Here is an 11,475-nt window from a genome sequence, read left to right as displayed (position 1 = left end):
TTTAAGAGGCTTTTAGACAGGCACATAAACATGCGGGGAATGGAGGGAGATGTGCTCATGTGCAGGCAGATGGATTTAATTTTAATTTGGCATTGTGGTCAGCACAGACATTGTGGGTCGAAGGGCCTGTTCCTGTGCTGTACTGTTCTATGTTGGCCTGACACACCCCACCACGGTGATTGTTGATTCATTTTTGGGGGTGTCAGCTTTTCTTCAGGCCAGCAGTAGGTGGCACAGTTTCACCACAGATGCACAGCTGGGTTTCCAGCACAACCTCTTACACTTCTCCCTGACCTCATTTACAGTCATTGATGTGCACAATGTTCCCCTCGTTCCCTCATGACTTGCATTTCCGTAGCACCTTGCAGGTCCTCAGGGTACTCACAGCCAAAAACGTAGTCATGCTGCATCTCTCTGTTAGCTTTCAGTGGCTTCTGTCCAAAGGATACAGGCCTCATTGAGAGTAACGCTATTACAACACCAGTGATCCGGGTTCAATTCTGGCTGCTGTCTGTAAGGAGTTTATATATGTTCCCTCCATGTCCATAGAACCATAGAACAATACAGCACAAAACAGGCCCTTCGGCCCACCATGTTGTGCCGACCTTTAAACCACGTCTAAGACTATCCAACCCCTTCCTCCCACGTATCCCCCTATTTTAAATTCCTCCATATGCTTATCTAACAACCTCTTGAACTTGACCAACGTATCAGCCTCCACCACCACCCCAGGCAGTGCATTCCATGCACCAACACTCTCTGGGTGAAAACCTCCCTCTGACATCCTCCTTGAACTTCCCACCCATTACCTTAAATCCATGCCCTCTTGTATTGAGCATTGGTGCCCTGGGAAAGAGGCGCTGGTCGTCTGCGTGGGTTTCCTCCAGGTGCTCTGGTTTCCTCCCACATTCCAAAGACGTACGGGTTAGGAAGTTGTGGGCATGCTATGTTGGCACCGGAAGCATGGCAACACTTGCGGGCTGCCCCCAGAACACTCTACGCAAAGGATGCATTTCACTGTGTGTTTCAATGTACATGTGACTAATGAAGATATCTTATCTTATCATTGAACTCCAGTGGGTAGCTAACCCAGTCTTGCATCATTTAAAACAAACCTCATCTTTCTGCTTCATGTAGAAAAATGAATAACTTAACATTTTTCTGCATTAGGTTGTCTCTAGCAGGTTCATGCCCATTCACTCAGCTTGCCTCTATCCCCTCGAATTCTCTTCGAACCCTTATCACTACTCACATTCCCACTTACGTTCTTACCAACTGCAAACTTGGAAATGTGACACTTGTCCCCTCATCCAAATCAGCACTGTATATTGGGATTGGTTAGGCCCAATCACGAAACCTGCTCTGTCCCACATTCATAACCTGCTAAGCCAAGAAGAAACCCTCACATCTCAATTCTATGTTTTCTATCTGTGGAGCAAATTTCAGTCCACGTTTGTACATGACCTCCCATTCCATGGTCTGTTACCTTGCTCAGCAACCTTTATGGAAAGTCTTCTGAGAATCCAAATACATCATATACCCTAGTTCCTCTTCTCTGACACGACTGGATAAATCCACAAAGAACTGCAATAGATTAGTCAAATACAACCTTCTTTTCCTATATCCTCGTTGACATGGCTCACTCATCATGGATTCATGGACAGGATGGGATAAGATGAAATTCTTCCTGCATTTCAATGAGGATAACACTCACTTCCCCTGATTTTGACAGTGTACTGTGTGTGGCTTCAAAACATGGATCTTCTTAGAATACTATTTTGTAATAAGAAGGTTAATTCTAGCTTCATCATCAAGCTTCAAGACTTGGGCCTGTGTTCCTCCCTCTGCAACTGGATACTTGACTTCCTCATCGGCAGACCTCAATCAGTGAGGATCGGTAACAACATCTCCTCCTCGCTGATCATCAACACAGGTGCACCTCAGGGCTGCGTGCTTAGTCCCCTGCTCTACTCTTGATACACACATGACCGTGTGGCTAAGCACAGCTCCAATGCCATCTTCAAATTCGCCGATGACACCACTGTTGTTGGACGAATCACAGGTGGCGATGGGTCAGCTTACTGGAGCGAGATAGGACACCTGGTTGAGTGGTGCTGCAACAACAACCTCTTGCTCAACATCAGCAAAACTAAAGAGATGATTGTTGACTTCAGGAAGGGGAAGGAGGGTGAACATGTGCCAGTCTATATTGGAAGGTCGGCGGTGGAGAGAGTCAGCAGCTTTAAATTCCTGGGAGTTAACATATCGGATGACTTGTCCTGGGCACAGCACCTGAATGCAATCATAAGGAAAGTACGCCAGTGTCTTTACTTTCTTAGGAGGTTAACCAAGTTCAGCTTGTCACCAAACACTCTTGTAAACTTCTACAGATGTAATGTTGGAAGTATCCTGACTGGTTGCCTCATGGTCTGGTACGGCAATTCAAATGTGCGGGAACATAAGAAGTTGCAGAGAATAGTGGACTTGGCCCAATACATCACGGGCACATCCCTCCCCATCGTCATTGGTAGTATCTACAGGAGGTGCTGCCTCAAGAAGGCAACATCCATCATCAAAGATCCCCACCATCCAGGCCATGCCACCTTCTCACAGCTCCCCATCATAGGAGGTACAGAAGCCTGAAGTCTCACACCACCAGGTTCAAGAACAGCTACTTCCATTCGACCATCTGGTTCTTGAACCAACCAGCATGACCCTAATCACTACAGTTTAGCAATACTATGACCACTTTGATCACTTAGCACTAAAATGGACTTCGTTGTTTTTGTTCTAATTGTGTTGTTTCTTGTAAAAATTGTGTACAATTTATGCTTAATTTATGTTTTTCTTGTGGATGCTGCTTATCTGATGCTCTGTGCCTGTGATGCTCCTGCAACTAAGTTCTTCATTGCACCTGTGCACACATGGACTTGTGTAGATGACAATAAACTCGACTTTGACTTTGACTTAGACAAGAACCATGAGCCACACATTTTTCATTCAAGGTGGGAGTGTCATCCCTATTTCCTGTTGGATTAGGGTCTAAATTGCTATTTTGTTATTTTTCTTGTAGTTTAACTTTCTTTATGCTTGCTTACATGATTGTATAATCACCTGCTTGTAAATTTTTAGAAGATTTTTAAGTTTCTTTGTCTATAAGCCTGAGATTTCATGGCAACCTAAATCAAGGCTGTCCTTCTCGTTTCACAGACTGTCCTTTTCCTTATCTAACCAGCTCGAACTAGTTTGCAGTATCAAAGTAAAGCATGTGCTCAAGTTCTTTTGTTATTCCTTCTCTTCCTTCTTACCTGTTGTTCTCTGCTGCTACTTACTGTCACTTCTTTGTTGTGAGCATCTAATAAACGGCTGTAACCACAAGAATTGCGCCTCATTCTTGACTTCTGAAGAACCATCTGGACAATATCATCTCCAGATCCATCACTCCTGATGATTCTCCATCAGAGAAAGCTGCTCTGCAGAGAAGTGTGGTGGAGGGAAGAGGGGAGGAACAGAAGCAAAGAATGACTTTATAGCAGCAATGAAGAATTTCTTCTCAGAAAGTGAATTAAAGGGTAGTTATTAACAGGCTGGGAAATGCAAAAGAAACTTCCCTGCAGTCAGACAGCAAGGAATACACATCGCTGCTTGCCACAGCTGCAGGGTGACCCGCTTTCAAACCCAAGCAGTTGATCGAGGCTTAGTAATTCAATGTGAACTGAGGGGCTCATTCAGTAATGGTCCAGTGACCTCGAATGGCAACCACAGGAGCCTGCGATATGCCAGAACACACAAACATAATTCATTGCAACTGGTGAGCTGTGAACACTCAGCTTCAGAAGACTCGAGTTGCTTTCAAGAGGAGTTTGTTTTTGTTTCAAAGAGTCACATCTTTTAGAGCTATACAACTTTAGAACATCGAACAGTACAGCACAGGAATAGGCCCTTCGGCCCACAATGATGTGCCGAAATAATTAAACTAGAAATTAAATGCCTAACTAAATTAATTCCTTCTGCCTAACAATATCCGTCCCTCCATTCTCTGCACATTCATGTGCCTATCTAAGACCCTCTGAAATGCCTCTATTGTATCTGCCTCCACTACCACCCCTGGCAGCACATTCCAGGCACCCACCACTCTGTGTGTGAAAAAAACTTGCCCACACATCTCCTTTGACCTTACTCCCTTTCACCTTAAATGCATGCCCTCTAGTATTAGGAAGAAGACACCAGCTGTCCACTCTATCTATGCTTCTCATAATCTTATAAATTTCTATCAGGTCTCCACTCAGCCTTCGCCACTCCGAAGAAAACAACCTCAATTTGTCCAATCTCTCCTTGTAGGACATGCCCTCTCATCTAGGCAGCATCCTGGTAAACTTCTTCTGCACCCTGTCTAAAGCCTCCACATCCTTCCTATAATGAGGCGATCAGAATTGAACAGCAGTACTCCAGATGTGGCCTAAACCAAAGTTTTATAAAGCTGCAATATAACTTCCTGACTCTTGAACTCAATGCCTCAGCTAATAAAGGCAAGCATGCTATACGCCTTCTTTACCACCCTATTAACCTGTGCAGCCACTTTCAGGGAGCTATGGACTTGGACCCCAAGATCCCTCTGGTCATCAACACTGTTAAGGTTCTCTCATTAATAATGTACTGTTTTCTTTACATTTGATTTCCCGAAGTGCAACACCTCATATCTGACCAGATAAATGCCATCTGCCATTTCTCCGCCCATATCTGCAACTGATCTATATTCCGCTGTATCCTTTGGCAAGCTTCTACGCTATCCACAACACCACCAATCTTTGTATCGTTTGCAAATTTACTAACCCACCCATCCATATTTTCATCCAGGTCATTTAGATACATCACAAACATCAGAAGTCTCAGTACAGATCCCTGCAGAACATCACTAGTCATGGACCTCCAACCAGAGTGAAACCCAATGGCTACTATCCTCTGTCTTCTATGGGCAAGCCAACTCTGAATCCAAATGGCCAATTCACCATGGATCCCATGCATCATAATCTTCTGGATGAGCCTCCTGTGGAGGACCTCGTCAAACACCTTGCTAAAATCTGAGCTCTACCTTCATCAATCACCTTCGTCACCTCCTCGAAAAACTCAACCGTTAGTAAGACACGACATGCCCCATACAAAGCCATGCTGACTGTCCCTAATTAGACCATGATTTTCCAAATACTCATAAATCCTATCCATAAGAATCCTCTCTAATAGCTTCCCTAGCACTGACGAGAGACTCACTGGTCTATAGTTTCCAGGATTATCCTTATTTCCCTTCTTGAATAACAGAATAACTTTGGTTCATTTTAATTGGCTTTGCTACTATAGGATAAAGGTTGGCAGGAGGGAATGCACCTTCTGTTGGACACACTCTGCATCATGCAGTTTAAAATCAGTGCAAGCTGATGCCAGCAAGGCAGGGGCAGTTGGGCCCCTGTGAGCTTGGAGAATAATGGTAAATGGTAATTGGTTTATTATTGTCACAAGTACCTAGATACAGTGAAAAACTTTTGTTTGAGTGCCATCCAGACAGATCATTTCATACATAAGTACATTGAGTGGTAGTACAACAAGGAAAAACAGAATACATAATATATTGTTACAGTTACAGAGAATATACAGTGCAGGTAGACAAATAAAGTGCAAGGGCCATGATGAGGTAGATTGAGAGATCAAGAGTTCACCTTTATCGTATGAGAGGTCAGTTCAAGAATCTGATAACAGAGGGATAGAAGCTGTCCTTGAGCCTGGTGGTGTGTGTTCTCAAGCTTTTGTGTCTTCTGCCTGATGGGAGAGACGAGAGGATAACTGGAGTGGGAGGGCTCCTTCATTACATTGGCTACTTTTCCGAGGCAGCGGGAAGTGTAGACAGAGTCAATGGAGGGGAGGCTGGTTTGTGTGATACTGGGTTGCGTTCACAATTCTCTGCAATTTCTTGTGGTCTTCGCAGACCAGTTGCCGTACCAAGCAATGATGCATCTGTATAGGATGCTTTCACTGGTGCATCTGTGAAAACTGATGTGAGTCATTGGGGACATGCCAAATTTCCTTAGCTTTCTGAGGAAGTAGAGGCATTGGTGTGCTTTCTTGGCAATTGTGTCCATGTGCCTGTTCCAGGACAAATTGTTGGTGATATTTACACCTAGGAACTTGAAGGGGACATACAACTTCTGTATTCCATAGGGACAAGTATGTTTGCAGAATGAATCATGTACTGCACAAATCTGGATTAGTGATCCAGTGAAGAAAGACCAGGTCCCATCATGGGAGCCAGGGGATTTAAATTCAATTCAGTTCAGTGGAAAGCCCAAGTATTGGAAACCCGTAAAAGGTTACTCAAAAAATAAAGAGGGAGAAGGCAGATTATGAGAGCAAGCTGGGAAGAAATATAAAAGCAGACAGTTAGAGCTTATATGGAAATATAAATAGGAGAAGAGGAACTGAGAGAAACGTTAGTCACCTGGAGGATGAGACTTGGGATTTAATAATGGAAAGTAAGGAAAATGACAGAGGCTTGCTACAAATCTTTTGCATTTGACTTCACGATAGAAGACACTAAAAGCCTCCCAATATCTGAGGTCAAAACTTATAGCGATTGCTGTTGCTAGAGGAAAATTACAAAGCAAATAGATGACATTAGAGACAGCCAAGTCCTCCGGACCTGAAGGAGTGAATATGAGGGTCTTAAAGGAAGTGGTTGGTGAGGTAGAGGACACATTGGTTGAAAAATGGAAGAGACGACAGATGGAATATAATGCGGAAAACTGTGAGGCCATCCACTTTGGTGGAAAAGTATGGAAAAAATAGTATATTTTGAATGGTGAGAGATTGAAAGACATCAGTGATCAGAGGTTCCCGGCTGTCCTTGTACACAAATCACTGAATGTTCATGTGTAGGTTCGGCAAGCAATTGGGAAGGCAGATGGTATGTTAGCCTGTATTACAAGAGGATTTGAGTAGAAGAGTAGAGATATCTTCCTCCAATTATATAGGGCCCTGGTAAGACTTCATCTGGAACAGAAGACTGTGAACCTAGTGCTGGCAAATGGGATTAGTGTAGATAGGTATTTGATGGTTGGCATGGAAATGGTGGGTTGACGGGCTTGTTTCTGTGTTGTATGACGCTACAAATCACTACCTAAGGAAGAATATCCTTGCAATAGATGGAGAGCAATAAAAGTTCTCATTTGATTCTTGGGATGGGAGTTTGTTCTATGAGGAAGGATGAAGCAGATTGGACCTACACTGTCTAGATTTTAGAAGAACGAGGTGATTTCATTGAAAGATAAAGAAATTCTCATGGGGCTTGACAATGTAAATACAGGGATGATGTTTCCCTGATCTGGGATGTCCACAACCAGGGCTCACAGTCTCTAGATAAAGAGCTGGATATTTCGGACTGAGATGAGAATAAATTTCTTCACCCAGTGAGTAGTGAACCTTTGGAATTCTTTACACAAGATGCCTGTGGGATTCAGTCACTGAGCATATTTACGGTAGATAGCAATAGATTTTTGAATATGGGGTTGGTATTGGGAAATGGCACCAAGGTAAAAGATTAGCTATGGTCCTACTGAATGGTGGATCCTTCTCAGGGAGGCGTGTGCTGCTCGAATTCCTCATGTTCCATCTTCTCCAAGTTACACGTGTTCCTGACTTGGAATTATATTGTAGATCCTCCATCATCATTGGATTTGAACCCTAAAAGTCCCTTTGTCAGAAGGATTACAGCACTTCAAGAACATGGTTCAACATCACAAGGGCAATTAATACTGGCCTTAACATTCCCTATGAATCAGAACTATTCTGGTGAAAGATCATCAAGCTGAGTTTTGCAGGCTGACCTGTGGAGTCTCACTAACATTTTCCAGTTCTCTTTCAGATTTCTAGTATTTTGCTTTCCCCCTCTTTTCATTGTCCATTAGCACAAAAATAGAATCCTGCAGATGCAGGAACCCTGAAGTAAGAACAGAACGTGTTGGAATTGCTCAGAAGTGACCTTGGTGTGAAAAGGAGAGTTTCAAGTCGATGATGCTGAAGTCATTGAAGTCTTCGATCACTCAGAACAAAAACTTGATGTTAGCTCTGTTTCTCCCTCCACAGATGCTGCCTGACCTTCTGAGGATTTGCGCCATTTCTATTTTTATTTTCAATCGTTCATCTCTTGGGCACATGTGATCAGCTGTCTTAACAAATTGCATAATTGATCGGGAATTGGGACTACCAAACCCTGAGGTGGTTTAAAGAGTAATTAATCTGAAAATTCAATGTCTCTGTGGCTGGAACTTTGTGCAAGATCTAACTGTGTGTTAATGACAGACAGATACACCCATCACCATTTCTTAGCTGACTCTGTTGATTTCTGGTTGAGTTCCAGAAAAGAACGGTTACTTTTTCAAATCCCTCACAGCCTCATCCCAATCTTCCGAGATCTCTGTGGGCCAGAAGTTAAGGCCACTTGCACTTCCTAATTTAGATCATTCCATTGTTGGCTGATGCATCATCAACTGGTTCAATCCATGGTTCTGGAATTCCCTTCTTAAACCTTCCAATGATCCTACCACTTTGACTGCGTTTATCTTATATCTCCTGTGTTTCAGTCAGATTTTGTTTACCCCTGTGGAACACCTTGGGACAATTTACAAGAAGCAGTGCACTCACAAGCTGTTATGTCCGTTAGTCATTTGAAAACGTGGAGAATTATTTCACTACCAAGGGAAAATTGAAGAGTCTTTCAACATGTCCACTGACTCAATGTTGCAGTTTAATAACTTGTATTGTGTCAGCTGCGACTCTCTCTTGCCTCTTTCTCAAACAGCAGTGGATTCAAGTACACACCGCTCATGAACCCAAATTATGGACAGCTCATTGTGGCAGATACATTAGGGACATCTAAGAGACTCTTAGATAGACACATGAATGATAGAAAAATAGGGGGCTATGTGGGAGGGAAGGGTTAGATAGATCTTAGAGCAGGATAAAATGTCGGCACGACATTGTGGGCCGAAGGGCCTGTACTGTGCTGTAGTGTTCTATGTTCTGTGTTCTCATGTAACCAGTGACCCGTGTATGATCCTTACCTCAGGTGCTGTCTGTCTGGAGTTTGCTCGTTCTCCCTGTGTGAAGGTGTGGGTTTCCTCTGGGTGCTCTGGTTTCCTCCCACATCTAAAAGACCTGCAGATTGGTAGGTTAGTTGGCCATTGTAAATTGCCCCTGGTGTGTAGGTGAGAGGTAGAATCTGGGGGCAGATGACGAGAATGTGGGGAGAGTAAAAAATAAAATGAGTGTAAATGGGTGGTTGATGGCCAGCATGGACTCAGTGGGCTGAAGGGCCTGTTTCTATGCTGTATCTCTCAAAGATCCAAGCTGTATCTCCGGTGGAGTATGGAGGGAGCCCTGCATTGTCAGAGGTGCCAGCGTTAGGACAGAATGGTAAATTGAATTCCTGTATGTCCTCTCAGGTGGATATTAAAGGTGTCTTGGCATGATTTGGGCTTAAAAATAGGGTAGTGGAGTTCTTAACCAATATTTAGTCATCACTTAACATCAATTAAACACGTGGAGATTATCTGGTGGTTATCAATATTATAGAAGCCAATTGACCGCTACATTTCCTGCATTTTAGTACTATCACTTCACTTAGTGCTTTGGGACATCCTGACAGGGAAGTGAAAGGTGGAATAGAAATGCAATTCATTTGTTTATCCATCAGATCAGCTACACTGGTGCTGTAATGTTAAGGTTTCCTAATTCAAGACTTTAACACAATGCAGCCGGAAATAACTATTTAAGAAAATGAATGACTTAAACGTGCTGTCAAGGTATAATGTTCCTCTGTGTTCTTTCATTGCAAAGATTACCTGATTGAAAGATATTCTGTTTGCCTGAACACTTAAGGGGTGGAGTCAAGCGAGAGAGCTGCAATATAAAGAGTCGTGAACAGGAGCACCTCACTGCATTCCTTCCATTTCTCAAGGTAGACATGAATCATCTTGTGGTGTCCCTGATCGCTGCTTGGATGTTCTGCAACCCAGCCAGCTCAGAGAGAATCTTTCACTCCAGAGACCGTTCGGATATCAGAGTGGTCCACCGGGCAACTTCCATCACTGGGGCAAGTTCAGCACAGGTAATGGGCTTGTAGCAAACATAGAGGCTGAAACCGAACAAAGCCAAAATCAAAATCTGTGATAATCAAGGTCTCTAGTCTCTTAAGCACTGAATGCATGTTACAGGCAGAGTAAATATATATATGATATATGAGTTTGCTGGAGCTTTGTTGCCTGTATTTTAGGTTGTATCAATGGATTGCAATTGATAATAATAAGTTATAGTTTAGTTGTAATCCAGCAAAATCTGCTGCTTCTGTCCTTTGGCTTTTAAAACCCAAGATTGCTGTTATAATGGAGCCACACAAAATGTTGCTGCTCCGTTACTATTATAATCACTTGTTCAATGGATGGAATGTTTCAGTGATGAGGAGAGACTGGATAGGCTGGGATTTTTTCACCTTGGAACAGGGGAGGCTGAGGGGGGAACCTGATGGAGGTTAATTGGTAAATTGGTTTATTATTGTTACATGTACCAAGGTACAGAGAAAAACTTCGTTTTGCATGCCATCCATACAGATCATTTCATCGCATCAATACTTCAAGGTAGTACAAGGGAAAAGCAATAACAGAATGCAGAATAAAGTGCTACAGTTACAGAGAAAGTGCTGTGCAGGCAGACAATAAGGTGCAAGGCCACGAAGAGGTAGATCGTGAGGTCAAGGCTCCATCTTATCATAGTGGGGGACTGTACAAAATTATGAGAGATACAGACACGGTAGATGGTCAGGAATTTATCCCCACGGAGGAGGTGTCGAAGCCCAAAGGGCACAGATTTAAGGTAAGGAGTAAAAAGCTTAGAAGGGGGTCTGAAGAAGAACATTTTCACCCAGAGTGCAGTTGCAATGAGAAGGTGGTGGAGGCAGAGACTCTCACATCATTCAAGAAGTACTTGGATGAGCACTTGAATTGCCAAGGCAGGGTAACCTCTGGACCAAGTGCTGGTAAATGAGATTAGTGTAGATAGGTACGATGGTTGGCAGAGACATGGTGGGCCGAAGGGCCTCTTTCTGTGCTGTGTGACTCCATAACTCTTCTAAGATTGGGTCCAATTTCTGAGATCACCTGATTGCTTAGTTGTGCTTCAGACAGGAGGGTTCAAGTCTTATTTCAAAGACTTCAAGGCAAACCTTGACTGAGACTCATACTGAGGTGGTGCTGTCTTATAGATACGATGGAAACATAGGGCCCATCTGTTCTCTTGGGATCCTAAAACTGTATTTTGAAAAGGAAAAGGGAAGATTTTCCAGGCCATTAGTCACTCCTCACTGAACACTATCAACCTATTATAACATTGCCGTATTCGGGAAAATGCTGCATGCAAATAGTCTCCTGCAGTTCA

This window comes from Pristis pectinata, chromosome 29 (genome assembly GCF_009764475.1).
Source record: "Pristis pectinata isolate sPriPec2 chromosome 29, sPriPec2.1.pri, whole genome shotgun sequence".
In the NCBI taxonomy this organism is placed as follows: Eukaryota; Metazoa; Chordata; class Chondrichthyes; order Rhinopristiformes; family Pristidae; genus Pristis; species Pristis pectinata.
The sequence above is the reverse complement of the archived record's forward strand: the minus strand, read 5'-3'. Positions refer to the sequence as shown.